This window comes from Vulpes vulpes, chromosome 3 (assembly GCF_048418805.1).
Source record: "Vulpes vulpes isolate BD-2025 chromosome 3, VulVul3, whole genome shotgun sequence".
Lineage (NCBI taxonomy): Eukaryota > Metazoa > Chordata > Mammalia > Carnivora > Canidae > Vulpes > Vulpes vulpes.
Window position 1 is genome coordinate 43,027,753 of NC_132782.1, and position 6,942 is coordinate 43,034,694.

Here is a 6,942-nt window from a genome sequence, read left to right on the forward strand (position 1 = left end):
AAATTGATTTGATAATATATTCTTGATAATTAAGACTATGCACACTAAAGAAAATAAAAAATGAACTGTCAACCAATCTTGTATTAAAATTCAAATCCAGATTCTTTTTTCCCCAAAATTATTTCTGACACTAATGTAATTTATTTTGTGTTCAAAACATTTCAAAGTTTATTTTTTTCCTTAACAAGCAAAGTATTGCTAACAGAATGTAATGAGTTTTAATAAAATTTCCATATGTAGCCTGGTCTATGGCAGGGCCAGTAAGGGACCTCAATTTCTCTTCCAATGGGACTGTGTTTTCCCTGTCCTGAGGAGTCTGCACCTCCCTGACCAGACATGGAAGGAAAAAGAGCAAAGCTTGGAGAGGCTGCAGAGAGAAGACAAAAGGAGTCTGCATCTAAGGACATTTTGGATGTTTGGTCTGTGGAAGTAGAAAAAGAAAAAGAAAAAATTAGAAAACCAAATTGCTGCATCTGGGCACCCATCAGAAAATGGACTTATGTGGACAGTTTCTTAAGCATAACATGAGTGGAAAATCCTACTGCCAATAACTAATATCTGATACTAAGTGAATGTCCTCAGTTTAATTTCTTCTCTTTGAATAAATGAAGATTCAGACTTTGTAATGTTAGTGTCAATAAATCCAGTCAGGGCTTTGTCAATATTGATATATTGAAAATGCTTTTGATTTTCAAGCCGAGAAAATGGACAGACCTTGCATTAAGTATTTATTTTCCTGCATTTGCTCTTCTCTAGGTACTGGATGACTTGCCATTTTTTAGTAGTTAAAACATGGACCTAAAAAGTGAATATAAATATATTGTGTATAAAATGTCTGCATACATCTCAAACATCTAAGTTTGCCTTTCTATTTTCTCTCCTTTATAAATAAAATGACCTAACAATCTTATATTTTTCTGCTTAGCCTTGTATTTCTTTTTATTTCATTATCTATGAAGATAATGTTTAAACTTATGGACTTCATGCATTTAAACTTATCAGGAAAAATTTTGAAAAATCATTTGAAGTGCTTAGGCAAAAGAACATTGTAAATTTTTATAATGTATTAAGTAATGAATATTTGTGGAAAACGTTTAATTTCTCCTAATTTGTTTTCTATATTTATGGCTTATAAAATTAACAGTGTTTTACATTGCAATAAAGTGGGGTGGGGGTTGCTTGCTTAAAAAAATCCATATATATTTTTATAGTGAAAGCTACATAGCATCAATTCTTGGATATGACACCAATGGATGTGATGTGGTAAGAAGCCTTACAAAGGTTATATATTATGTAACTTCATTTACATGAACTTTTAGAATGGACACAAATTTCAGCACAGTGGCTATCACTTGGAGGCTGGAATTTGTATTGATTTGGAAAGGGTATGAGGACACTTTCTGGAACAATAATAATATTTTATACTTTAATAGGGTTTGGTTACACAGATGAAATCCTTTGTCTAAAATTAGACGAAGTACACTTAAGGGTTTTTGCATTTTATTTTATTTTCAAAAAATAAAAAGAAATATTGAAATAAAATTAACAAGAATGCTGAGAGCATTTAGGAAGAAGTTTGCTGATGTCTGCAATTTACCTTGAAATGCATCCAAAAGAAGATGAACTGATAGATGGGCATTTAATGGTAGAATGGAAGTAGTGGGTATATAGGCGTTCACCAGAAAATTATTTTAACTCTGCTATATTTTTGAAAAATTTTTAATCAAATGTTGGAAAAATATGAAATAAGATAAAGCAAACATTTGAATTACCAGATAAACACAAAACTTATTGAAAATTAAGAATAATATATAGGGACAGTATTTGGTTGAGCATTCCACTTTTGGTTTCAGCTCAGGTTTTGATCTCAGGATCCTGAGATAGAGCTTCAAGTTGGGCTCTGTGCTCAGCACAGTGTCTGCTTGGGTTTCTTCTTCCCTCTCACTCTGTCCTTCCCCCCTGCTTTCTCTCCCTCTCTCAAAAACTAAGTAAATTTTTTTTAAGTATTAATATAGAATTGGGGCGCCTGGGTGGCTCAGTCAATTAGTGTCAGACTCTCAATTTTGGCTCAGGTCATGATCTCAGGGCTTTGAGATCTAGCCCCCCATGGGACTTGGTGCTTAGTGGGGGGTCTTCTTGAGATTCTTTCCCTCTGCCCTTATCCCTGTTCCCACTCTCTAGCTTTCAAGAAATAAATACATCTTTTAAAAAAGAATACTATATAACTAACAAGAGAACCACTCTGACACATAGCTGCAGAGAATATTGCCAATGCCTTGTAAAATAAAGACTGAATCTATACACAATGTGGAAACTATTATTAGGATGAGAAAAACTTAAGTTGCAAAGATTGAAGATTTGTGGGGTGTATCAGATTTTCCCCTCTTAAGATTATTCTCAAAAGTAACATAAAAGAAGTGATTATTTAAAGTAATATATTCTGTAGAATACTAATGTAAAAAATATGTAAAATCTAAAGAGAAACAGAGCAAATGGAATATTAAATTATTTTCTAAAAATTAGACTTGCCCCTAATCTGATTCTCTTCAGGAGGTCGTAAACTCCTTGTTACAGAAAATATTCAGCATATCTTTGAAAATTTTCAGCAGTATAGTGAAACTAGTAGGCCAGCAGTGTGTAACATTCTTAAGTTCCCAACTTGTAAAACTTCTTATTATGGCTCATGGTAATTCTATTCTTTAAAATGATCATGTCTTATTATTTAGCAGCTAAATTTCCCATTTCAAAAAATAATTAAAGTAGCTTGTATAAATATCCTTCTTACAAATCTCTTTATCCCTCCACTAAATTAAACTTAGCTGTAAAAGTAACCAATTTTCATATCTCTTATTTCAATCTCCAATATGTCTCCAAAATGTTCATTTGGGACTATAGAGTACATCCTAACTTCAATTTAAATTGTAACTGGAGCTTTCCACCACTGTGCTTATTCTCTTTCTAGTTCTTTATAAGTCAGCATATCTTTATTCAATTCTAACTTCTTTATGTATATTGCTCTTTATATATTGAACAAAAAATTTGTATCACTTAATTTCTGAACAATAATCAGGTATCATTTGGGAACTATTAATCTGATTCACAGGTCTTATTTCTTGAGATTATTGTTTAATAAGATTATTTGAGTGGTCTAGTAATTTATATTTTAAGCATGCATCATGGATTATTCTGATTAACATAAAACTTTAAGAACCATTATTTTTAATGAGGTCCAAAATAATTTCATCCTATCTTTGTTACCTAATATTTCTCACAAATGCCCATGAGAGTAGACTCGTTGGCTTAAGTTATACATATTTCTTAATACCTTAATTTAGAAAAGAGTATTAACTAAGTAACTCTTTTATCATGGCTTAGTCTGTGGAAATAAGTAGAAATGGATCATATAAGACTTATTGGCTCTAAAAGAATTCACATACAAAAGTCATTTAGACTCCACTCTTAAACTCTCTCAAAATTCCTTAAAAAATACTGAAGTTAAACAGGAGAGTTTGCCAGGAGCGGATAGAAATGAGGCTAGAATCTCTTAATAAGCAGTGTTAATAAACTACATTATTTTAACTACATCAAATACAACATTAACATTGCATTAACTACAACAATCACTCTAGCCAAACAATACCTATATGAATTGCTGCCTGAAATATAAAAAATTCTGATATTGTTAGGCATCTGGGTGGCTCCGTTGATTAAACATCTAACTCTTGTTTTTGGATTAGGTCATTATCTCAGGGAAGATTGAGCCCTGTGTCAGACTCCATGATCAATGGGGAGTCTGCTTGAGATTTTCTCTCCCACTCCTCCCTTCCTGCTCGCTTTCTCTCTCAAATAAATAATTTTTTTTAATTCTGATATTGGGCTATTTTATATATTTTAAGGGCACTTATAATTTAAATTAAAACAAAATAAGAATTTAAATACATCGTATGTAATCATAACCATGAAAGTTAGAATTCAACAAGAACAAGTTTGAAAATGGTTATCAGAATCAAATAATGGGGTATAATTTTGTAGCTGAAGTCAGTCTAAAGGATAGTGTTTTACTAGAAATCCATCATGGAAAACAAATCTTAGAACTAAATTTGTTTGCATTTTGGAGAGCCAGAAGTAGGAAGAAAGTGAAATGGGTAATATTGAGGGTAACATAAAGAAACAGATCAAATGAGGTTAAAAAAGTCAAGTACCATGATCGAACAAGGTATGTTAAATAACAGGGTGAGGGTGAGGTCAGGGAACAAATCTGAAGAAATCAGTTTATGCCAACACAACATTTTTTTTTTTGTCTTTTTCCCCCACTGAGTATTTTATCCTTTATTGCTTTTCTCTCTGCCTTAAGGCAGAAGTTTCACGTTTCAAGAGCGTGTTTCAGATTTAAGGAAAATGACATAGTTTTGTTGTATTTGCTTTCAGTAAGTCACTAGACAATTTCTCATATTACCCTCAAGGGAATGATTATATAACAAAATCTTGATGACAAATAGGTGAAATTATAACTATCCTTGTGATCAAATTTTTAAAGGTTGATTATTATAGTGAGGTTAAACTAGAGGGAAGGGATGACTGGGTGGCTGGCTCAGTGGTTGAGTGTCTGCATTTGGTTCAGGGTGTGATATCGGGGTCCTGGGATTGAGTTCCACATCAGGCTCCCCTGCAGGGAGCCTGCTTCTCCCTCTGCCTATGTCTCGGCCTCTCTCTGTGTGTCTCTCATGAATAAATAAATAAAATCTTAAAAAAAAAAAAAAGCTAGAGGAAAGATACTAGAGATAGAATCTAGTAAAAATACAAGACTCAAAAGGCCATATAATATTTACTGTGTTTAATTTAGATGATAACACAGAAAACATGATTAAAATTTGTGTTTGAGGTTCAGTTGGTAATATTAGCCAATAAATGGAATGAAATAATTAACGCTAACAATATTTTTATCAAATAAAAAACTAATATGAAATGAACAATAAAATTAAGTGTATAAATCTGAAGATACATTTTCCATCCAAGATGAGAGAGTCAGTTGACTAATTTCAAAACATTTTAACCAGGTTGGTAAATTGTTAATGTAAAAAGTTATCTTAGTTGTTATCTTATTACAAGACAATAAAACTCACATGACCTTGAAGGAGGCAATCTGGATTATCTTGTTTGTCTAGGACTAACCACACCTGTGTGTCTTAGTATCTCACCTTAATAAGATTACTAAAAATTGTACTAATACTCGAATCAGGAAGGCAATAAGAATGATGAGAGGACTGTCAGTTGTGTCATATAAATGAAGGTGGTTGGAATTATAGTTGCTTAGCCAAGAGAAGAGAACTGTTTGGGTGAGGGAGAGACACCATCTCAGTCTTAATTTTCTTACATTGCTCAAGTTTATTAGTATGCAATGCACTAATAGCTATTTCTCTGATTACTTGACAACACATGTAGTCTTGCTGTTCAAGTTGTCTTAGAATCATTGATCCCAACATCAAAGTGTAGATGGATTTGAAGGGCTGTCATGTGAAAATAAGAAGTAGACTTCTCTTTTTACTCCAGAGTGCAAAAGTAGAATAAATGGTTAGATAAATCAAGGAGATGGATGTTTATCTCTATATACTGAATAATTATCTAACAATTCAGCTTATTATCAGTAATATTTAAGTAAAGGCAACATATATAGCCATTTTCAATCATGTGATATAAAGTAGATTCTTGTTTTAAGAAGAAAGAAGTCTCACCAACAACCATTAATGTCCATTTCAAATCTCAGATTGTAATATTTTAATTTGGTAGAAAAAAATTTGTCAAATAATTTTTCATTTACATTGAAATATTGCATTAATTAAATAATCACAATAACAAAAACTCTTTAGTCTCTTTATTTTCTGTTTCATCTGTACTCCACTCAGCAGGCAGCTACTGTTAGAATGGACATGATTCTCTATATTACTAATATCTGGCAAATAGTATGTGCTGACTCAAATCATTCTGTTAAAGTAGAGATGAAACTTCATGGCTTCAGAATTAATCTACAATCCTAGAATTTTTAGCATTGGTACCATTTTGAATAAGATACTCCCCAAACAATAATGATATAGTACTGTTTTAATCAGAAAGAGAAGCACATGAACTCATTATACATGGCTTAATTCATCATCTGGCAGAAATTGGGCCCTGTGGAAGTTAAGTGTGAGGGTTCTAGGGTGGGAAGTACTACCTAAGGAAGGCAAATTCAGTCATGGTGTTGGCGTTAAGACTGTCTCATTGGCTTGAGTGTTGTTAAAGTTATATATCTATTGGGAAAAATTGAGGCAAACTTAGCTGGCACCGCAGTTTTGCCCTAGTCTTTTTTTATAAAAATTAACAAAAGTGGTAACAATTTTATTGTGGAAATTTACTCTCAACAAATTTTAAATGCACAAAACAAAACACTTGTGAACTATACACACAATGTTATATAGGGGATCTCTAGAACACAACCATCTCATATAAATAATACTTTATACCCATTGAACAGAAACTCCCTATTTGCCCCTCCCCATAGCTCCTAAAGCCACCATTCTTTTTTTAAAAAGATTTATTTATTTATTCATGAGAGAGAGGTAGAGACATAGGCAGAGGGAGAAGCAGGCTCCCTGTGGGAAGCCTGATGTGGGACTCAATCCCAGGATCCCAGGATCATGACCTGAGCCAAAGGCAGAGGCTCAACCACTGAGCTACTCAGGTGTCCCCAAAACCACATCTACTCTGTTTTTATGAGTTTGACTATTTTAGATATGTCATATAAATGGAATCATGCTGCATTTGTTCTTACCTAACTGGTTTATTTCACTTAGCACAATGTTCTCCAGGTTCATTCATGTTTTCACATATGGTAGAATTTTCTCCTTTTTAAAGACTGATAAGGGGCACTTGGGTGACTCAGTCAGTTGAGTAATCGATCCGATT

The 6,942-nt window shown here is 32.8% G+C and overlaps 1 pseudogene; it reads left to right on the forward strand.

Moving 5' to 3' along the window:
• The first annotated feature begins 285 nt into the window (after nucleotides 1-285).
• Nucleotides 286-555, forward strand: LOC112926643 (small VCP/p97-interacting protein pseudogene; annotated as a pseudogene).
• Nucleotides 556-6,942: the final 6,387 nt, after the last annotated feature.